The sequence below is a fragment of the Hyla sarda genome, chromosome 4 (genome assembly GCF_029499605.1).
Source record: "Hyla sarda isolate aHylSar1 chromosome 4, aHylSar1.hap1, whole genome shotgun sequence".
Classification (NCBI taxonomy): domain Eukaryota; kingdom Metazoa; phylum Chordata; class Amphibia; order Anura; family Hylidae; genus Hyla; species Hyla sarda.
In genome coordinates, this window is record NC_079192.1 from 251,002,271 (window position 1) to 251,026,731 (window position 24,461).

The following is a 24,461-nucleotide window of genomic DNA, read 5'->3' on the forward strand; positions in this document are numbered from 1 at the left end:
TCATTATGTACATTTTGGGGTAGAATCCTTGAGGATTGGTTATACATTTTTTATATTATTTTTCTCTATTCCGGCCGTTGGGTTTCGGCATATAACCAAATATATCCTCGGATTGTGGTTTGTGAGCTGCACACATTTCTGTATTTTTATAATTTACAAATCTGTTTAACTTTCTGGAGCCAGCTGATATATAAAAAAAATGCTTTTTCCTGGATAACCCCTTTAACTTAAGGTCAGAATGGCAAAAACCTACAATCATAAGAATGTAAGAAATAGTATCCCGACCATCTTGTGGAAAACGACTCTTAAAATCAGAAAAAACTTTCCACACATGCAAATATGCCTTTGCCATGTTCTTGGACAGAACTTTATTTACAAGATCTTTACCAATACACATCAAGCGATCTAATTCATCATCAGGTCTGCGACAAGAGGTGCCGGAGTAGCCATCTTGTCTGCACTTGGCATGACCTGAAAAAAAAAGAGATCCAAATTAGCACGGGATAAAGCATCGACTGACACATTTTTCACACCCTCAATATGTTCACAAGACACATGAAAATTGTACATGAGTGACAACCAGACTCATTTCCTGACAAAGCACATAATGAGCATTGACCTAGATCTACCTTTATCAATGATTTCAATAACCGCAGCATTGTCAGTGAAAAATATGACTTTCCTAGCCCAGTACCTGCCCCAGACAAAAGCAGTGGCCACAACAGGAACAATTTCAAAGAGTGCTGAAGTGGAAATGAAATGTTCTAACTGCAATACCTACCTACGGAGGAAGCATCGGTAAAAAAACCCCGTGAAGACTTATCTGCTACCGAGATGAAAAAGGGCACTCCATTCCAGGACTGAAGAAAATGGCTCCACATGATCAAATCCTTCATAGCCTCACTATCCAGGTAGATCATGGCCTGTTGATCTGGAACTGAAGGAAGCAAGGTCAACAAATGTCCTGCCTTGAGGAATAATGCGGGTTGCAAAGTTAAGCATACCCAGCAACCTTTGAAGCAAAATTTTTGATAAAAGCCTTGATTGTTTGATTATTGAATAACAATTTTTCTGCTGGTAACCTTGCTTCCATGGCTACAGTGTAGAGAATAATGCCCAAAAACGTGATGACCCTACTAGGACCTTCCAATTTCTTTTCTGAAACCAGCTCTGTTTCAAGATGGACAATCCAGATGGTGCCGGGTGCGGGGGTTCAATGACAAGGAAGTAATCTAGATAGTGAATGACATTGGGGCAGTCCACCACGGACTCTAACATCCAATGAAGTGCTGAAGAAAACTGATCAAACAGCCATGGGCTGCTTTTAGCCCCGAAAGTAAGCTAATAGTGGAGTAGTATTTTCCTTGCCATTGCACCCCGTACCATTTCCATAAATCAGGAAGGATGGGTAATAACTTAAATGCTTCTGTTACATCCACTTTCGAAAGCCAAGTGCCTGCCGTTAGACTAATAATCATTTGAATAGCTTGGTCTACTGATGCATATTTCATGGAGACTTTCTCGGATGGCACCAACGCATTTAAGCTGGGGGATATTGCAGGAATGAGATGCAGACAAATCGTAAACTAAACGCTTTTTATTTGAGAATTTACAGACAACTAAACCCACTTGGCTAATTTGCCATGTGTCAAAAGGTATCTCATCAAAAAGGCCTATCATGTACCCTTTTTGAACTTCAGCCTCAATAAGAGTGGTGACTGCATATGGCTCTTTGATGGCTGACTGCAGATTGTGACATGTATGCGGTTGTTGCTGCAATGCCACCAGGCCAGTGTGAAAGCCAAATCTGAAACCTTGCAACAGCCATGGCACCCACTTTTCATCAGGGTGCTGATGCACCCACTTTTCATCAGGGTGCTGCCAGAGCTTCCACATTCACCATGTCTTTTGGGGGCACAGAGTTTTGGGATGAGCCGTGAAACATTGGGAACAGACGTGGAGGAGCCTGCACTGAGAATAATTGCACACTTGTGCCTTGCCCAAATATTTCATAGGTCTACCCAATTTATCGAGGCAAGCTCCAGACCTCTGGAAAGAACCCGGTGTGGAAACGGGGCCCTTGGTACCACTGGCACAGGCCGGCGCCTTGAGATACGAAAAATGGCGACAGAATAGTTCTGTATCCATTACTGCCCAATCAGTGGTATGTTGAAACTGCGATAAGGCTTCCGCATTGCCCTGAGCCATGGACGGGACGTTCACTGGTGCTGAGTCTGCTGCCGGAATCCCCGCCACTACTACCGAAGCCAGTCTGGACTCCATGGAGTACATCTGATTCCTAAATTCCGCCATTGAGATGGAGAAATCACCTATTATACCTTGCAACTGGGTCAAGGCTGCTTGAATTGATGAGCGTTGATCCACCTGCTGGCCAGGCCCCGGGTTTTCTGTATAGTTCTGCCTTCCTGGCAGTCGCCGGAAAAGGAACCCCTCTTCTACGCAATTTGGCAATAATTTTGGGGACGGTCCATGCCCTGTAAGAGGCAGAGCTGCCTCGCTCTGAGCCTCTGGATGGAGTCTCCAGAATAGACAATTGTTCTTCAATATCCGACTTGTGAGACATGTCTACAAAAACAACCCCAAAAAACCCTGCAAAGCATGAGAAAAGCGCAACCCTAACAAACCTGACCAGAAACCAAGACCGCGGTGCACACAGTGGATAGACAATAATTACCGAAGCAATTACCTGAAGCGATGCCGAAGTAACCTGAAATAAAGAACACTACCAGGCCAATGGATATGGACATGAATGGGACGAGATGCTCCTGCCTGTCCCCTGTGGCCTACCCAGGAAGACGGCCATCTCGAGCCCGCTTGGACAAAACCTACCGGATCTGAAAGCAGCATTGCCTGTAGCCAAGACAGGCCTTCCAAAGTCCCAACCTATAGACGTGAAAGGCAATACTCCAGCAAAGCCCGGGAAGCCGATAGCCGTGACTCAACTCTAATATCGCCAAACCTGAAGCCGTGTCAGGACTGAAAAGGACCCCGCAGATTGCCTGTAGACTGGACTTCAGCCTCGACCTGTAGACATGACAGGTTAACCTTGCAACCCTTGTGTATTTGTCTGAGAAGACTAAAGCGACATCCTGCACCCAGTGGGATTAAGAAATGAAAAAGGACACAAATGTGACCTGTGACCCAATACACTGACCTACCCCATTCCCCTAACCCCAACTCGCTTCCTCTACCATTACTTACTGTAGCTGCGCTGCATGCAACCTAAACCATAATGACAACGTGTTACCCCAATAATACACCTGTATCCTGATAAAAACACATAATGATACTGGAAACCCACCTGGGATTAGAAAAGAACACAGAACCACCTGGGCAATGCTCCCCCAATCTAGAGGAGACCTGAATGACAAAATGAGCATGAGGATATGGGTAATTATGGAAGTATGTGGTTATGTATATTGATGGAGGTGAGTCTATGTGTCTGTAAACAAATAACGGGTCTCTTTATAATATTAGGGTGTATCAGCATTTGGCTAATATATTCATCACGGTTGTTTATGTTCATATTATATAAGGTACAAGGGTTTATCGGTATTTGGTTGACATCCACATCAGTATTTGGTTGGTGACCCATATTGTGTCTAAGGACACTGTAACATATAGAAATGAAGAACATGAATTAAGTGGTACAAGGTTATTTCTCAAACTGGTACAGGCTGAGCTTATGGTGTGCCTAGATATATTTTTATGGGCCAAAGGTTATATGGGATTAATTCCCCTGGGTATTTGTGCGTACGTCTATTTATACAAACGCCAGAATTTGGAGTCATTTGTTCAAATATAAAATATATTTTTATTAAATATGAATAAAATGATTACAAGCAAAATTGTTATTAAAACAAAGGGGGGGGGGGGGGAGGAGGCTGACACAGAGGGGGACTAGACAGAAGTGGCGTCACAGTGGGGTGGCGTCACTCCTGCTGCACTACTCTGCACCTTCCACATATCTATACAGGGTATGAAATGGCTTTGCAATAATATGTTTAGATGTTTATCTTATGAATGTCATGCTATGCACTTTCTTTTGCCCTATTCGCAAAAGGTTGAATACATGTGGACAAAGGATAGGGAGCCGGCAGGACTATGCGCGCTGTGCGCGTGCGTATGGAACAAACTGGGAGTGCACATGGAACAAATGTTTTGCGTGTGGGCATGGAATGAATTGGGAGTATGGTTTATAGCGCTGAGCCCACCCACAAATAAGTGTACTGAATGACAAATGAGACGATAAGTAGCCCGATGATTACGAGAATAATCGTAAAGAAAAACAACTGAAGTACCTGTAACTTTATCTTGACACACCTGAGGACAAATGATAAAGAAAAATAAACACTCAGTGCATGTACAAGAAAAAATCTCAACTAAAGGTCCCCTAATTAAACATGTTATATGAAATACCTGAGCAACTTACCAACCCCCTATGCTAGCTTAATGGCCTCGACACCACCAAACATCCCAAATGGGTGAGCATATAGAACCTTACCACAATATTTCAAAATACCCCTATTAACCGTAAAGCGGTACTGTTAAAGGAGTAGTCCAGTAGTGACCCAGTGGTGAACAACTTATCCCCTATCCTAAGGATAGGGGATAAGTTGCAGATCGCGGGGGGTCCGACCGCTGGGGCCCCCTGCGATCTCCTGTACGGAGCCCCGACAGCCCGCGGGAAGGGGGCGTGTCGACCTCCGCACGAAGCGGCGGCCGACACTCCCCCTCAATACAACTCTATGGCAGAGCCGAAGCGCTGCCTTCGGCAATCTCCGGCTCTGCCATTGAGATGTATTGAGGGGGCGTGTCGGCCGCCGCTTCGTGCGGGGGTCGACACCCGCTATCAGGCTGGAGAGCCTGGCCCCGTACAGAGAGATCGCAGGGGGCCCCGGCGGTCGGACCCCCCGCGATCTCAAACTTATCCCCTATCCTTAGGATAGGGGATAAGTTTTTCCCCACTGGACTACCCCTTTAAGGAATTGGTGAATAACCCGTGTCTAGCCTCTAGAGAATGGAATATGATCAATCCTGAATAATCTTACAACAAAATGTGGCGCATGAAAAAACACTGAAATACCTATGACAACCAACACTCACCACCAAACCGCCTGCAGAAGCCCTGAAACATCCATCCCCAAACCCCCTAGCCCCCCACCCTTACACATGCCGTTACCAACACAATACCATGCATACACCCCGTGCCTGCTCCAGAAATACTGCCATGCCCTGTGATCCGACCCAAACAGCTTACGACCTGCACCACCCATTCACTGCCTCGGGACTTACGCCTGCATCACTGACCAGCGGTATCTTCTCTTACTGGCTGAGAGATCAGGACTCCTGGCAGTGCGGCCGCTGCTGACTAGACTATCTATAATAATTCCGGTGCCCGCGTACCACGTTATGCTGCGCTCGGAGAGAGAAGTGCCGATTGACAAGCAACTAGCCACACAGTCCCAAAAATTTTACCTAAAGCCCGCTGTATGCGCTGGAACCACAACCAGAAAACCACCAGACCACGCTGCTGACGACCGCCAACCGAAACCGGAAGTCCTGCCCTCCAGGGAAATACTGTGAGCAACGTGAGTGGAGGAGCCTGCCCTGCACCTTTAATAGCGGAGGCTACAGGCTCCTCCCATAAAGACAGGCTGTCACCAGCCTTACACATATAATAATCTGTAGGTAAGCTAAAGACTATGTGGGTAATGGATGTTTTATAAATTGTGGTGACATTGATTTCCATACAGTTTAACTGCCTTTTTTGTTTTTTACTGTTGAAAAGATAATAGAAAATTACTGTAATTTGCCCAGGCATTTCCCGGATTATTTTTTAGCTAGTACATTTTTAGGATTAATGGCTAAATATTTACTTAACCATCTTTGCATTAACAAAGTAGGCATACATTTCTTTACAGTTTTTACTGTAAGTACAGGTTACTACTCTTTTTCCACATTTAAATGCTAAATGGACCATCATTTATGAACCAAAGACCCTTATTTACCTTGTGAAACTGTTTACATATGGGGAAACCTTGCCACCACCAGGCATGGACTTTCTTATAACAACCCACTATGAATTACTCTGAAATGCTACAATACCATGTTTAAGGGGAACCTAAAAACAGTTTCATGCTGCCTGAGCCACAGGTAGCATGAAACAGGCGTGGACACCCACAGGTTGACCCTCCACTGGCTTCTCCCCACCCTGCTGGACTTGATTGAAAGGTCTCCCAAATAATGTATAGGGAGAAATATGTCAGACAAGCCCAGCAGGGTGGGGAGAAGCCGGGGGTGAGCCGGCCTGCTTAATCTTTATATCCTGGTTGTGGCTCACATTTAAAACTATAATTTTTCTAAAACACCATAGTTAAATATAATGCAGAGTAATAAGGGTACCAATGACTATTTCATGCTACCAGTGCATCGGTCAGCAAGAAAAAATTAAAGGGGAACTCTGGTGGAAACAAGTGGAGAACAAATGTTTTCCAATCAACCGGTGCTAGAAAGTCAAACAGATTTGTAAATTACTTCTATTTCAAAATCTTAATCCTTCCAGTACTTATCAGCTGCTGTATACTACAGAGAAAATTGTGTAGTTCTTCCCAGTCTGGCCACAGTACTCTCTACTTAAACCTCTGTCTGTGTCAGGGACTGTCCAGATTAGAAGCAAATCCCCATAGAAAACCTCTACTGCTCTAGACAATTCCTGACATGGACATAGGTGTCAGCAGAGAGCACTGTGTTCAGACTGGAAAGAACTTCACAAATTTCTCTGTAGTGTATCTGTGGTATACAGCAGCTGATAAGTACTGGAAGGGTAAAGATTTTTAAATGGAAGTATTTTACAAATCTGGTGTAATTAGAAGTGCTATATGGGACTTAATGCTCACAAACTATATCTTAAGTTAGATGTGTATATGCTTACCTGAAGTTTGTGGTAGGTGAAATGCCACATGTATAGGACAAAGATGGTATTTACTTCGATATGAAGGCTAGGTTGAATGATAATGCTTGGATGGTGATGATTATGCGCAGACTAGATGCTGATTGATACTACAGTTCACATAGACAAAACGTGTGTTGCGTTTTTTTTTATGCGTGTCATGTGCTTGCGGTTCTTTGATGCAGTTCTTCTGTGGTGGGAAATCCTCAGAAATGGCTGGGTGTGAAAGAAAGCTTGTGTCCAAGTTGATAGGAGTTGACGGGAGAACGCCCTGGCCGGTGGCGTCTTGACCGTAACAATCTCATTTCGCGGTTTAACTTTCTGGCACCTGTTGATTTGAAAAAAATAAAAATAATTCCCACCGGAGTTCCCCTTTAACAGGTATACTTTAATGCCTGAAAAATGTTTATAGAACATTTGTATGTATTTGAGAGAAAAAAGGTTTTCTCTTCCATATTGTACATATCCATTGGGTTGGATATGCTACTTGTACAACAAAGTTCAACTATTTGCAACAGTATGTTTCTAAATGGAAAGGCAGGTATTAATAGTGCTTCTTTTACTTCTTTAAAGGGAATATATCATCAGTGCTATCCGCACTAACACTGATGATAATGATGATTACCTATCCCCAATCTGTGGTCCGGTTCACGCATTATCTTCCTCAATCGGGCATCAGGCTTAGTGTACAGGCAGCGCTCCAGGAGCATGCTTATGTCACCGATGCTGCTTCCTAACTTGACCCTGCTGCGAGCAGGCTTGGAGAAGCAGCAGCAGTGATGTCAGCGTGCTCCTGGAGCTTCACCCGTACACCAAGGATACCACCGAAACATGAAAGACAATGGGCAGGGGGCCACAGAGCGGGATAGGTAAGTATCGTTATCATCATCAGTGTTACCCGTACTACCAGCCTGTACCAACAGGTTAGTGTGGATGACACTGATGACAGATTTCCTTTAAACCTTTTTCACTTCTAAATGTCTTTGTAACTAGTGTAAATAATGATCAGGCTAGTTCTTTGGCTAACTAGTGAATTCTGACCACACACATTCTCCTCAGTAATCAGATTACAACTATACGATCGATCACTATAGAGAGCAGCCTGCATGCTGTTGAGCCTATGGGAAGCAAGTTCATCTATAACACTTTGTTGAATATGATGGTTAACCCTTTGGGGACGGAGCCCATTTGGACCCTAAGGACCCGAGTATTTTTTTTTGCAATTCTGACCACTGTCCCTTTAAGCATTAATAACTCTGGGATGCTTTTACTTTTGAATTTGATTCCGAGATTGTTTTTTCGTGACATATTGTACTTTATGTTAGTGGTAAATAATTGTCCATACTTGCATAATTTCTTGGTAAAAAATGTAAAAAATTTCATGAAAATGTAGCATTTTTCTAACTTTGAAACTCCCTGGTGAAGGAAAAAAATCAAAATCTAAATGTTTTACACTAACATGTTCTTGTAGCCCCATTTTTATACTTATTACAAGGGGTAAAAGGAGAAAAAGACTCCTAAAATTTGTAGCCTAATTTCTCTCGAGTATGGCAATATCTCATATATAGATGCATAAGTGCTCTGCGGACGCATAACATGGCTCAGAAGGGAAGGAGCAGCTTTGCGATTTTGGAGAGAGAATTTTGCTGGAATGGTTTTTGGGGGGCATGTCGCATTTAGGTAGCCCCCATGGTGCCTGAACAGCAAAAAAACAAACAAAAAAAAAACCTAATGGCATAATATTTTGGAAACTGCACCCCTTAAGGAATGTAACAAGGGGTATATTGAGCCTTAACACTTCACAGGTGTTTGATGACTTTCCGTCATATTTATTTTAAACACTAAAATGCTGGTGTTACCGCAGATTTTACATTTTCAAAAGGGTTAATCAGAGAAAAATCACCCCAAAATTTTTAGCACAATTTCTCCCAAAAAAGGAAATACCCCATATGTGAATGTAAATTGCTCTGGGGACGCAGAAGAGAAGGAGCGCCATTTGACTTTTGGAGAGTGAATTTGGCTGGAATTGAAGTTGGGGGCCATGTGCATTTACAAAGCCTCTATGGTGCCAGAACAGCAGAAACCCTACACATGTGAAACCATTTTGGAAACTACACCCCTCAAGGAACGTAAGAAGCATCACAGTAAGAGCATATACCTCATAGGTTTATTGAACAGTGGGTTGTAATAGTGAAAAATTAGATTTCCAGATACATTTCTGAAACAAAATAACATTAATGCTTATGGAGAAATATAAAATCCCATCCCTTCCCCAATATCGCGCCACACCCCTACCCCTTAATTCCCTGGTTGAACTTGATGGACATATGTCTTTTTTTGACCGTACTAACTATGTAACTATGTAACTATGTAACACTAAAATTCTGGTGTTAACCCAAATTTTTCATTTTAACAAGGTATAATTGAACAGAAATCCCCCAAAATTTGTAGCCCAATTTCTCATGAATAAGTTAATACCTCATATGTGGACGTAAATTGCTCGGCGAGCGCACTACAGGTCTAAGAAGAGAAGGAGCGCTGTTTGGCTGTAGAAGAGAGAATTTTGCTGTAATTGAAGTTGGGGACAATGTGCATTTACAAAGCCCCCATGGTGCCAGAACAGCGGAAACCACCCCCATGTGACACCATTTCGGAAACGACACCCCTCAAGGAACGTAATAAGCTTTACAGTAAGAACTTACACCTCACAGGTTCATTGAACAGCGGGTTGTAAAAGTGAAAAATTTGATTTTTAACACAAAAATTCTGGTGTTACCCCAAATTTTTCATTTTAACAGGGTGTAATTGAACAAAAATTCCCCAAAATGTGTAGCCCAATTGAACAAGTAAATACCTTATATCATGAACAAGTAAATACCTTATATGTTGATGTAAATTGCTCTGCAAGCGCACTACAGGTCTCAGAAGAGAAGGAGCGCTGTTTGGCTTCTGGAGAGAGAATTTGGCTGGAATTGTAGCTGGGGGCCATGTGCATTTTCAAAGCCCCCATGGTGGCAGAACATAGGATCCCCCCCCCCCAACTGTACCATCTTTTTGGAAACTGCACCTCTCAAGGAACGTAAAAAGTGGTACAGTGAGTATTTACAATTCAAAAGTTTTTTTGAACAGTGGGCTGTAATAATAAAAAAATCTGATTTTTAACAGTGAATTGCTACTGTTACACAAAATTTTTCATTTTTAACTGGGATTATAGGAGAAAAAGCCCCCCAAGGTTTGGAGCCGAATTTTTCCTGAGTACGGAAATACCACATATGTTGATATAACGTGCTGTGCGGGTCCACAACAGGAATAAGGAGTGAGAGAGCACCGAGCACCTTTGATGCCTAAGGTGGGGATTTGCCCTGCACCCACATGTGACACCATTACAGAAAGTACACCACCTGAGGAATCTTTATAGGGGTAAAGTGGACATTTGGAACGGTCGGGTGTTTCTTAACCCCTTCAGGACCAAGCCCATTTTGGCCTTAAGGACCAGAGCGTTTTTTGTACATCTGACCACTGTCACTTTAAACATTAATAACTCTGGAATGCTTTTAGTTATCATTCTGATTCCGAGATTGTTTTTTCGTGATATATTCTACTTTAACATGGTGGTAAATTTTTGTGGTAACTTGCATCCTTTCCTTGTGAAAAATTCTAAAATTTGATGAAAAATTAGAAAATTTTGCATTTTTCTAACTTTGAAGCTCTCTGCTTGTAAGGAAAATGGATATTACAAATAAAAAAAACTTTATTCACATATACAATATGTCTACTTTATGTTTGCATCATAAAAGTGACGAGTTTTTACTTTTGGAAGACACCAGAGGGCTTCAAAGTTCATCAGCAATTTTACAATTTTTCACAAAATTTTCAAACTCACTATTTTTCAGGGACCAGTTCAGGTTTGAAGTGGATTTGAAGGGTCTTCATATTAAAAATACCCCACAAAAGACCCCATTATAAAAAACTGCACCCCCTAAAGTATTCAAAATGACATTCAGTCATCATTTTAACCCTTTAGGTGTTTCACAGGAATAGAAGCAAAGTGAAGGAGAAAATTCACAATCTTCATTTTTTACACTCGCATGTTCTTGTAGACCCAATTTTTGAATTTTTACAAGGGGTAAAAAGAGAAAATGTATACTTATATTTGTAGCCCAATTGCTCTCGAGTAAGCACATACCTCATATGTCTATGTAAAGTGTTCGGCGGGCGCAGTAGAGGGCTCAGAAGGGAAAGAGCGATAAGGGGATTTTGGAGAGTACGTTTTTCTGAAATGGTTTTTGGGGGGCATGTTGCATTTAGGAGGCCCCTATGGTGCCAGAACAGCAAAAAACCCTCACATGGCATACCATTTTGGAAACTAGATCCCTTGAGAAACATAACAAGGAATAAAGTGAGCCTTAATACCCCACAGATGTTTCACGACTTTTGCATATGTAAAAAAATATATATTTTTTTTCACTAAAATGTGTGTTTCCCCCCAAATTTCACATTTTTCCAAGGGTTAATAGCAGGAAATACCCCCAATATTTGTAACCCCATCTCTTCTGAGTATGGAGGTACCCCATAAGTTGACCTGAAGTGCACTATGGGCGAACTACAATGCTCAGAAGAGAAGGAGTCATATTTGGCTTTTAGAGAGCAAATTTTGCTTGGGGGGCATGTCGCATTTAGGAAGCCCCTTTGGTGCCAGGACAGCAAAATAACCCCCACATGGCATACCATTTTGGAAACTAGACCCCTTGAGGAATGTGATAAGGAATAAAGTGAGCCTTATTACCCCACAGGTGTTTCACGACTTTTGCATATGTTAAAAAAAAAAAAATTCCACTAAAATGTGTGTTTCCCCCCAAATTTCACATTTTTGCAAGGGTTAATAGCAGAAAATACCCCCCAAAATTTGTAACCCCATCTCTTCTGAGTATGGAGGTACCCCATAAGTTGACCTGAAGTGCACTATGGGCGAACTACAATGCTCAGAAGAGAAGGAGTCATATTTGGCTTTTTGAGAGCAAATTTTGCTCGGGGAGCATGTCGCATTTAGGAAGCCCCTAATGTGCCATAACAGCAAAAAAAACACATGGCATACCATTTTGGAAACTAGACCCCTTGAGGAACGTAACAAGGGGTACAGTGAGCATTTTCCCCCCACTGGTGTCTGACAGATCTTTGGAACAGTGGGCTGTACAAGTTTTCATTTTCACGGACCACTGTTCCAAAGATCCGTCAGACACCTGTGGAGGGTAAATTCTCACTGCACCCCTCATTACATTCCGTGAGGGGTGTCGTTTCCGAAATGGGGTCACATGTGGGGTTTTGTTATTTTTGTGTTTGTCAAAACCGCTGTAACAATCAGCAATGCAACCTGTGCAAATCACCTCAAATGTACATGGTGCGCTCTCCCTTCTGGGCCTTGTTGTGCGCCCCCAGAGCACTTTGCGCCCACATATGGGGTATCTCCGTAGTCGGGAGAAATTGCGTTACAAATTTTGGGGGGCTTTTTTCCCTTTTACCTCTTTTGAAAATGTAAAGTATAGGGCAACATCAGCATGTTAGTGTAAAAAATTTAATTTTTTTACACTAACATTCTGGTGTAGACCCCAACATTTCCTTTTCATGAAGGGTTAAAGAAGAAAAAGCCCCCCAAACCTTGTAACGCAATTTCTCCCGAGTACGGCGATACCCCATATGTGGCCCTAAACTTTTGCCTTGAAATACGACAGGGCTCCAAAGTGAGAGCGTCATGTGCATTTGAGGCCTAAATTAGGGATTTGCATAGGGGTGGACATAAGGGTATTCTACGCCAGTGATTCACAAACAGGGTGCCTCCAGCCGTTGCAAAACTCCCAGCATGCGTGGACAGTCAACGGCTGTCCGGCAATACTGGGAGTTGTTGTTTTTCAACAGCTGGAGGCTCTGCTTTGGAAACAGTGGTGTACCGGACGTTCTTATTGGGGGAAGGGGGCTGTGTAGGGGTATGTGTATATGTAGTGTTTTTAACTTTTTATTTTATTTTGTGTTAGTGTAGTGTTTTTAGGGTACAGTCACATGGGCGGGGGATTACAGCGAGTTTCCCAGCGCAAAATTTGCTGCATCTCAAGATGCGAGAAACCCACTGTAAAAGCCTCGCCCATGTGAATGTACCCTGTACATTCACAGGGGGGGTGCACCAGCTGTTGCAAAACCACAACTCCCAGCATGCATGGTCTGTTAGTGCATGCTTGGAGTTATAGTTTTGCAACAGCTGGAGGCACACAGGTTAGGAAACACTGAGTTAGAAACAGACAATGTTTCCCAACCAGTGTGTCTCCAGTTGTTGCAAAACTACAACTCCCAGCATGCCCAGACAGCTGAAGGGCATGCTGGGAGTTGTAGTTCGGCAACATCTGAAGGGCCAGATGTTGCTGAACTAAAACTCCCAGCATGCCTGGACAGTCAGTGCATACTGGGAGTTGTAGTTTTGCAACAGCTGGAAGAACACAGATTGGAGACCATTATACAATGGTCTCCAAACTGGGGCCCTCCAGATGTTGCAAAACTACAACTCCCAGCATGCATGGTCTGTTATTGCATGCTGGGAGTTATAGTTTTGCAACAGCTGGAGGCACACAGGTTAGGAAACACTGAGTTAGAAGCAATGTTTCCCAACCAGTGTGTCTCCAGTTGTTGCAAAACTACAACTCCCAGCATGCCCAGACAGCTGAAGGGCATGCTGGGAGTTGTAGTTCGGCAACATCTGAAGGGCCAGATGTTGCTGAACTAAAACTCCCAGAATGCCTGGACAGTCAGTGCATGCTGGGAGTTGTAGTTTTGCAACAGCTGGAAGAGCACAGATTGGAGACCATTATACAATGGTCTCCAAACTGGGGCCCTCCCGATGTTGCAAAACTACAACTCCCAGCATGCCCAGACAGCCAAAGGCTGTCTAGGCATGCTGGGAGTTGTAGTTTTCAGACTCCTAGAAGCAGCAGTGAAGATCGGTCCCGCCGCTGCTCCAGGTAAGGCCGCCGGTCCCCGTGTGTTCCCCCCTCCTATGCCGCAGTTCCCCGTGAGCCCCCGCAGCCATCGTCCCCCGTTCTGCCCGACTTCCAGGGGCGGGCAGTGCGGGGGATCTGAACTTTCACCCCAGATCACTGTGATTGGTCCACAGGGACCAATCACAGTGATCGCTGACCAGGACCATCAATGGATGGTCCTGGGGGGTGAAGCAGAAGTTGTCCCCTACTGGAAACAGCGGGACTTCTGCCAGTTAACCCGTGCAATGCTGCGCATCGCCGGGTTAACTGAATGTCATTTATAAACGTCGGGATGCGCGAACGCACTGCACAACCCGGCGTTTATATATGTCATTCTGCGGGAAGGGGTTAAATTTATTTTCCAGGTATGGATGAAATGTATTTTTGGAAAAATTTTAATTGCAATTTTCCAACTGATATGCTATCTGTGTATGGTGTATGATGACCCAGAGCATAGGCAAAAGTAAAACGTGTGCCTGTCACAAACCCTATGGTCTGCTTCATCATTATGGGAATGTTTTTTGGGTGGCCATCCCTAAACGGTGGGGAGGAGAGAGCACTGCACATTTGAGGCCTGACAGTTACATACATTAAGAGGAGAATAATAATAAAATAAAAAAAAACAGCAACATGTGACACCATTTTGAACGGACGGGTGTTTCCTAGATTTATTTTCCAGGAATGGATGAAGTGTATTTTTTTGAAAAATGAAAATTGCAATTTTCATAATAATTTGCAAATTGGATACCCAAAATGATGACCTAGAGTATAGCCAAAAGTAAAAATGATGCCCGCCCCAAACCCTATACTCTGATTCATCATTCTGGGAATGTGATGTGTGTGGCTGTCCCTATTCTGTTACCTCTTTGAGGCAACCTGAAAAACCCGATGGAAATGACTCTGATACATGACCCAATAACACCAGAGGTCTTATCAGGATTATTATGTTATTGGGTTTGTTTGTTTTTTTTCTTGGGGGGGGGGGGGGTTAAAATTTGGAGGACAATATACTGTGGACAGGTACATTGGGGTCAAATCAAGGAGAATTAAAATGGGGAAAGATGATTTAAAAATGTGGTGCTGCATGGAAGTGTGATACTCCCTGAAGCAATTTTTAATGCAGAGGCCCGGATGATCGGGGCAAGTGTCGCATTGAGTAGTGGTGTCCTTCCTGCAACACACTCTGCATTTTCTCTGGGATAGTCCCTTCTTTCCTGGCACCTCCCATTCCGGAAGTGCTCGGGGCCGCTCCCCCCATGACCGCCAACGATCAGTGCCTTTATGAGCACCTCCTAGTACTTGAGAAATCTCCCTATGTTGCCAGCCCTCCAGTATAGTACAAATGTATTGTACATGGCAACCTGGACCATGTAGATTGCAACCTTTTTGCACCATGCCCGGGTTTTGTGCATGGCATCATATGGCTTGAGGACTTGATTAGTGAGATCAGCTCCCCCCATATACTGATTGTAGTCCACGATACAATCAGACTTGAGGATCGGTGCCACGGTACAGGGACAGGGGTGCTGCCGTTCCCATGAATTGTGGTGAGCATAAGGACATCCCTCTTGTCCTTATACCTAACCAGCAACAGGTTTTCATGGGTTGGGGCATGCAACTCACCCCTGGGGATTGGTGCCTGGAGGGGATAGGTCAGGAGGCCTCTCTGATTTTTCCGCACAGTCCCACAAGCGGACATAGATCTGGCGGCGAGGGATTTGAGCAGTGGGATACTAGTGTAAAAGTTCTCCAAGTAAAGGTGGTAACCCTTATCTAGTAGTGGGTGCAAAAGATCCCACACGAGTTTCCCACTGACACACAAAATGGGGGGACATTCTGGGGGTTCAATACGGGAATCTCGACCCTCATACATTGTAAACCTATAAGTGTACCCGGAGGTACTCTTACAGAGTTTATAGAGTTTCACGCCATATCTCGCCCGCTTGGATGGGATGTATTGGCGGAACATGAGTTTCCCCTTAAAACTGATAAGAGACTCATCAATTGAGGTAACGTAGGCCTTCAAAAACTTGGCCCCAAAGTGATCCATGACCGGCCGTATCTTGTACAGGTGGTCATAGGCACAATCACCTTGGGGGGGGGGACACATGCTGCATTGTCATTGAAATGCAGGCATTTCCGTATAGCCTCAAAATGTTCCTGTGCCATGGCCATACTGTAGAGCGGGGTCTGTTAGAGGATGTCCCAGCTCCAGTACTGCCTGACACTGTTTTTTTTTTACTAGGCCCATATGCAGCACGAGGCCCCAAAAGGTCCTCATTTCGGCTGCATTGACGGCATGCCATCCATCGGGCCTAGCCAAATTGAGCCTGAGTGAGCGGCAACAAACTGTTGGCCGTACAGGTTTGTCTGTGTCACCATCATGTTGACAAAGTGGTCACTGAAAAAATTACAAAAAAAGGCTATTTCAGTGAACCCGGCCATGTCAATTTGGATTCCTGGGTTGCCAACAAACCCAGGAATCACAGGCTTGGGGGGTCAGTTGCATGGGGGGGGGTTGTGGTCTCGAACGGCGGTGTCTCCGCCGCCTTTGGGGGCTCATCATCAGATCTTGATGATGAGGAGAGAGAGGAAGAGACCAGGATAGTGGGGTCTTCCTCACCCTCACTGACGCTTTCAGAGTCGGAGGCAAGTAAGGCATATGCCTCCTCCGCTGAAAACGCCCTTCGAGCCATTGCCTAACACTCGGCAAGGGGGAGTGTATATGTGTGTGAGTGTTTTACTTTGTGTATATATATATATATATATATATATATATATATATATATATATATATGTGTGTGTTTGGGGGGGGGGTATTTATACCAAACCTAACAAAGGGAAAAAAAAAAACTGTGCTTCTAATGCAAAAAACCCTGCGCCAAAGAGCGTATACCTAATCAGCTGTGTGCACCACTGATTAGAGCTCAGTGGAGGCAGGGGGTGCAGAAGACACCAAAAGGGGGGGGGGAAATAAAATAGCTAGTTTATATATACTGTCAGTTATATATTACTGTCAGTATTAAGGGCAGGCACACACAGGGGTATAGTCCGTCCACACAGCGCAGACCTGCTGCTGGTGGCACGGACTGCAAATCCCCCAAAAAGTTGCTAAAAAACCCCAGAAAAAAACGCTTATTAACCCGAAAAATCGCTGCATCCCCAAAAAACGCAGTGGGGTGGGCGATTAGCTAACAGTGGCCAGACGCTCTTTATACGGAAGAGGGTACGGCCAAATTTAGCGAATAAGGGGGGGAAAAAAGCTTACACCCCAGAAAAAAAATATATGGAGGTAAGCCGCAGCGCCCCTGTAAGGGCTGGGGCATGCAAAAAAAGCCCTCAGCCTGCAGACGGAGGAATTATTTTTTTTTTTTACTTTTCTTTTTTACTTATAGGAAGCTGTCCCTGCCTAACAACACTATCCCTCACAGAATAAGCGGACAGGGGGCTACAGGGGGGCTCCTAGGGCACAGTATGGGGATATTTCACAAAATCATCTTACAGTCTCTACTCTGCTCACCAACTACAAGCTTTTGGTGGGTAGAGCAGGACTTTGAGGTGATTTGGGGGCATCTGGAGGACAAGGGGAGGGTGCACCCCTCCCGCCAATATATTCGATTGGACGATCTTACCAACTGTCCAATCAAAGGGCTGTGGGAGGATCATCACTGATTCCTCTCACAGCTAACTTTGAAGTGAGGTAGGTCACGTGTGCTACGCCACACATGACCCTTTACATCCGGGTCATTGGGTCTCTGGAGACCCAGAATGCCCCGAAATGCCGCAAATCATTTTGCAGCGATTGCTGATATGGGGGGTCTCAGAACCCCCCTTGGCGATGTTCCGGGATGCCTGCTGAATGATTTCAGCAGGCATCCCATTCCGATCACCGCCCGGTGAGCGGCGGGGATCGGAATCGCTGCAAATCACCGGTCTGAATTGACCATCGATTTGCAGCGATTGCCGATATGGGGTGGTCTCAGGACCCCCCGGGCAATGTCATGGGATGCCTGCTGAATGATTTCAGCAGGCATACAGTTCCGATCACTGCCTGGCGAGCTGTGGTGATCGGAAATGCAGAGGGTGTACAGGTACGCCCTCCGTCCTTAAGTATGGGGATGCAAGGGCATACCTGCATGCCCTCCATCCCCAACAGGTTACTTATCTTACCTCCATCGTTTTGTTTTACTCTTGGATGTATTTTCTACTGGTGAAGAGAACATTTTGTTTAAGTAGTTGATTTTGACTACAAACAGTCCCTCTGTTTACAGGTTTTATTATCAGAAAAAAAAACTTTAGGCTCCTCCACACACACTGCATTTTCTTTCTGCAACTTCATATTCTCTCTCATGTCATGCAGCCTCTGCAGTGATGGAGAAAAAGCATCTCAGCAGCAAGGAGAACTAGAGGGCTGAGGAGACTGTACATCCTGGGGGGGGGGGGGTTTGAAGAAGTGGGCTGCCTCAGTGTATGAACAGAACTATACCAGTATGGGCCACAGTGCAGGTAAATGTAATGAGCAAGTGATCACACAGCAGGAGGGAAGAATATTTGTGGCACATATCACTGTTAGGCCATGTTCATACTGCATAAAATGTGCGGACTGTCAGCCTGGAAATTACAGGCGAACATTCCACACATCTGGCGGGCTCTAGGACCACTCTTATATGTGCTGTCTCATAGACGGCAATGCCTTTTTGGAGTTAAATCCGCAAAATGAATACACAAGAATAGAAATTCCACTGTGTGAACCATGCAATAGAATCCCATAAAAATCAATGGGACTGTGCTGCAGTGGAATGTCTGTGTGGAATATTCTGGCAGAATTTTGCTGTGTGAACATACCCTTACAATGACTAGTGAATAAAAAAATAGTCCAATTTCATTTTAAACCTTAATATTAAGAATGTATCATTACTCGAGCCAGCAGGTTTTTCTTTTTAAATGCTTCTTATTCTCATTAGAGTGAAAAAGAAAATGACATTGTAAAGCAGTGAATCTTGGGATTTTGTCTTTATTACTGCTCAGAATCATACTCAAAGCTTGCTAAAATTTGGGTTCTAAGTATAACATAACCGTCATTCTTCATATCCTACATGGTTATGCCATCAAGTCATTACTGCTGCTGCTGCTGATGTTAGGAATGCCATCCGAAATATCTTGTGTTCTTTTATATTTTTTTTGCCTTATTGTAATGGCCAATTATGTGTGTTTTTGCTGTTGAAGTGCATGTGTGCTTCTTTTGTAACTGCTGTACTAATGATGCATTTTACTACATTTTACTTATCTCTGTACTGAGATGCCTTTTAGATATTGTGATGGCTCGCAGCCTAGGTAAGCCTTTGATTTGTATAGTAATTTTGGCATTATCTGCAACTTCAGCTGAGCTAAGTACTGTTTTTTTTCTTAGTGATTCTTCTTGAGAACTGAGAATCTTAAAAAAAATAAAAAAAACAGAAAAAAAGAATAACATTTTGAAAAGTTGACTTGACCACCAAGTTCTGTCTTCTATAAAAAATTAGAATTGCTGTGAAGTCGGAAACGTACTGTGACCATCACTTAGGGCATACGTTCTTGCTACTGAATTTAGCAATCTTGACAGCTTTGATACTTTAACTTTGCACAACAAAAAAACAGGTTTTATCAGAAAAAAAAAGCTATCACAATGGAGTCAATTGAAACTCCAGCACAGGAAAAGATACATTTTGATATTTTTCATTGGCAGCACAAAACCTTAAAAAGTGTACATTTTTTAAAGTAGTAAAATATTTTTCTTGTGTTATTTTACTTCAGTGGCTTTAGATGAAACAATATTGACAGCGTGAAACATTTGGGATGCTGCACATAACATAGCCTTTTACTACACTACTTTATAACATACTGTCACTGTGCTTCAGTGTAAACTGAAATCTCAATAATGCAATTGACCTCAACTGACTCCAGTTACTAAAGTAAGTCGATGGGGCTCAATAGAAATCTAACTAGGTCAGCTATAATGTACATAGATAAACTCAGTGATACAGAGGTAATGAAAGTATCACTGACAAATTGTGGAGATATATTCCACTCAGGAAAACTGTACCCCCAAAGGCTCTTTTTTTCTTTTAAAAACAAAATGGGACAATGCGTCACCCTGGATAGTACAAGTAAAAAATTATCTTACAGATATGACTAAATGATATAGCTTTTTATGAAATCTGGTCATAGCACATGCTGTGTTTGTTTAGTTTGTTTGACAATCGGACTTTACTAGATAATTTATTTACTGTACTCCTGAGACATATTGGAATTGGTAAAAAAAAAAAGGAAAATTCTGTGGAAAAATTTCTATGTGCTCCATCCCCCTAAATCTGTAGGACTGTGGACACCAGTCATCCGGACTTCCAGTCGGTTCTCTGAGGAGGCATCCGCTTTCTCACATTAATTTGTATCAGCGTCTTTAAGACACCGATACAAATGAATAGCTGAGCATGGCTCGGAGCTGGGGAACACCCTCCCACCCCGGAATCATACTGCTCTGGCCAGGCCTAAATAGAAGAGGCCAGAGCAGTGGATCAGGGCAGGATCTGGGACAGGACTCATTGTCACTTGTGTTTCCCCACTTGTGACTCTCCAGTTGTTGCAGAACTACAGCTCCCATTATGAACTTCTGTTTGTGCATGATGGGAGTTATAGTTTTCAACAGCTAAAGAGTCATAGGAAATTATTTAACCCCTTCCCGCAAAATCAGGTACATGTACAGTACAGACCAAAAGTTTGGACACACCTTCTCATTCAGAGTTTTCTTTATTTTCATGACTATGAAAATTGTAGATTCACATTGAAGGCATTAAAACTATGAATGAACACATATGGAATTATATACATAACAAGAAAGTGTGAAACAACTAAAAATATGTCATATTCTAGGTTCTTCAAAGTAGCCACCTTTTGCTTTGATTACTGCTTTGCACACTCTTGGCATTCTCTTGTTGAGCTTCAAGAGGTAGTCACCTGAAATGGTTTTCATTTCACAGGTGTGCTGGTGTGGAGGAGGAGGTGTGATGGTGTGGGGGTGCTTTGCTGGTGACACTGTTGGGAATTTATTCAAAATTGAAGGCATACTGAACCAGCATGTCTACTACAGCATCTTGCAGCAGCATGCTATTCCATCCGGTTTGCGTTTAGTTGGACCATCATTTATTTTTCAAAAGGACAATGACCCCAAATACACCTCTAGGCTGTGTAAGGGCTATTTGACCAAGAAGGAGAGTGATGAGGTACTGCGCCAGATGACCTGGCCTCCACAGTCACCGGACCTGAACCCAATTGAGATGGTTTGGGGTGAGCTGGACCGCAGAGTGAAGGCAAAAAGGGCCAACAAGTGCTAAGCATCTCTGGGAACTCCTTCAAGACTGTTGGAAGATGATTTCAGGTGACTACCACTTGAAGCTCATCAAGAGAATGCCTTCAGTGTGAATCTACAATTTTCATAGTCATGAAAATAAAGAAAACTCTGAATGAGAAGGTGTGTCCAAACTTTTGGTCTGTACTGTACGTGGTGGAGGACTTCCCACATCGCCACGTACATGTACCTGATGAGAATAAACTGTCACAGCCCCGCTGGGCGCTGTGACAGTTTATTAAGCTCAGCTGTGCTGCATAGCTGAGCCTCCCTGAAGCTGGCCAGGAACCAATCGCAGCGGTCCCCGGCCGGCGATCGCTGCTATTGGCCCGTCAGTACTGACTGACCAATAGTAGGGATCTGGTGCGGGTCTCCTCCTTCCCCCTCTTCTCCGTCACTTCAGTGTGTGAAACGATCGGTGGTGAGGAGGGCCCCATCGGAGGAGGCCACCCGTGGGCACTCAGGATCGGAACTGTGCTCCAATCTTGGGTTAACCTTGTAGACGCTGGGGTCACTGAGACCGCAGCATCTATTAGGGTAACAGAGGTAGGGAGCTCCCTCTTTCACTGATCGGCACTCTGCAAAGTGAAAGCAGAGAATTGATGGTTGCCATGGCAATCGGAGGCCATACACTGACATCTGTTGTCACGGCAACATGAGCAATCAGTCCCTACCTAAGGTACAGACGGATCTATCCTATGCTTATCAGAACTGACAGACATAGGCATAATTCAATGGAGAACAGATATGTACTCCACTGAATTATGTGTATAAAAGTAAAAAAGTGTGAAAAAAAGTGGAAAAAATAAATAAAAAGTGAAAAGTATGTGAAATTAAATAAAATAAAAAAAATTGGAAAATTAAAAGAAAAAATATGAAAAAATACAAAAAAATAATAAAATAAATTATATATGTAGAAAAAATACGATCTGTGCAGCTCAGAGTGTCGGGCATGCGAGGTTAACTGAATATTCTCACCCACAGAGAATAAATATAACAAATGTTTTATAAGGGACAGGGTTTCAGTCCTCAGCACACTCCTATATAAAAATAGTATTGGACGATTGTTTGTTGTCTCAGAGAAAAGGAAAAGGATATAGTTATATATTAAACAACAGTTCTTTATTAAAAAAATTTAAGATTGAATAGGATAGGTATTTTCATGCACTTACCGCAGGGCCCTGCTGCATGCTTTGTGAAAATTCTTACAATATTAGATACCGTGTATACATATATATTCCCAAGTAAAAAATTATATAAAATACATAAAATAATATAAAAATTGCAAGGAATAACGTGTATAGTGATTGTTATTATTCCAATATTGCTAGAATGACTTCTGGAAACATTAAATTCTGAAAAAATATCCTAATAAATGGATAATATCTTTGTGGTTGTCCGTAGCAACCTCCTATGAAGTCAATCTTATTACCAAACGAAACTCATTAATCCTGTAAAATTAGATTCTCATAAAAGAAAATGTCCTGCAAAGAAAAATCCTGTATGTGAAAAGTCCTGTGTATGGAAAGTCCTGTGTATGAAAAAGTCCTACATATAATAAATCCTGCAAAAAGAAAAAGGAAAAAGTCCTGCAACAGATTTCTGCAAGATCCTAATAGGTCCTCCACCTGTTAAATAATAACACAGTTCATGCAGCTTTAAGTGGCGCTCCGTATTGTACTCCATGTGTTATAAATATGTTGGTGCCTGAAATGTGAAAGTTTGTGCCACTCACCACTCCTGCGATACCGATCTACGGGTTTTTTCAGCTCAAGCTGGGATGGTGTTGGTATACCGTACTCACCAGCAAGCTCCGGTGTAGGTGAGTGGCAGCAGGAGTTATCGTCAGCGTGTGCTTTCGGCGGCGTCTGACATCAGCGATCAGCTGATGGCAGGTCAGCTGATCGGATATGGAGCATGGGTCAGCTGATCGGGTAAGGAGTGCTCGCTTTCAAACGGCTTTTTCTTTGCCACAATTAATTCAAATAAAGAGTTCTCTGTGGAGGTACAATGCAGTACTCTGTTGCAATGTCCAAAGTAGGCTGTTATCAGCTAATGCAGGTATTCGAATGGTACAGTCATCCTTGGAGAATCCTAAGGTACAAAGTCCACGTATTTCTCACAATGTGAACAGGGGTCAATATGCTCCGGTATCTCTATATTTAACCAATCATTCTAGCAATATTGGAATAATAACAATCACTATCCACGTTATTCCTTGCAATTTTTATATTATTTTATGTATTTTATATAATTTTTTACTTGGGAATATATATGTATACACGGTATCTAATATAGTAAGAATTTTCACAAAGCACTTCCGCAGGGCCCTGCGGTAAGTGCATGAAAATACCTATCCTATTTAATCTTAACATTTTTTAATAAAGAACTGTTATTTAATATATAACTATATCCTTTTCTCTGAGACAACAAACATCCGTCCAATACTATTTTTATATAGGAGTCTGCTGAGGACTGAAACCCTGTCCCTTATAAATTATATATGTGTATAATAAACCCCCAAAAATAGTCCCCCCAAATACATCAACATGTCCCGCAAAAAAAGAGTCCTCACTCAATTGCGTCAGTGAAAATATAAAAAAAGTTACAGCTCACAGAATGCGGCGACTTACAAAACGTGATTTTTTTAAAATTGTTTTAATGGCATACATGAACTAAAATATTAAATAAAAAAGTATATCAATTTGGTAACGCCGTAATTAGAGATGAGAGAACTTTTGGAAAACTCGTTTCGGCCACTTCGCCAAATTTTCCCCAAAAATTTGTTTGGGGTCGAATTTATTTGCGGCAAATCTACATTAAAAATGGCTATTTGTGGCCCACAGAGAGCCTCAATAGGGGTGTAGAACACTTTGCTTTGTTCTAACATGCATATGGAGTGTGCTGGGGTAGTGAAATAATGCTGTTATTCAGTATGACATGCAGATTACAGGCATCACTATTAGAATCACTGCCGCAGAGTGGCACAATGACAGAGCCTGTAGATGGCATCAGTATGAGGAGACCATATGTTGGCTGAATGACACAGCGTGGAAGTGTTGGCAGCATGAGGAGACCATAT

The 24,461-nt window shown here is 43.0% G+C and overlaps 1 protein-coding gene and 1 long non-coding RNA gene across 3 annotated transcripts in view; one reads left to right on the plus strand and one right to left on the minus strand.

The window, feature by feature from the left end:
• Positions 1-24,461, plus strand: part of LOC130369128 (mitochondrial inner membrane protease subunit 2-like) — a 482,812-nt gene that overhangs the window by 167,008 nt on the left and 291,343 nt on the right. The window lies entirely within an intron of this gene.
• Positions 341-23,312, minus strand: LOC130369129 (uncharacterized). 2 transcript variants are annotated; one of them, XR_008892673.1, is made up of 3 exons: positions 23,184-23,312; positions 6,956-7,301; positions 341-471 (listed from the first exon to the last, which is right to left on the minus strand). It is a non-coding gene; the product is annotated as an uncharacterized LOC130369129 (long non-coding RNA). The 2 variants fall into 2 exon arrangements; XR_008892674.1 differs by having other exon boundaries at positions 23,115-23,238.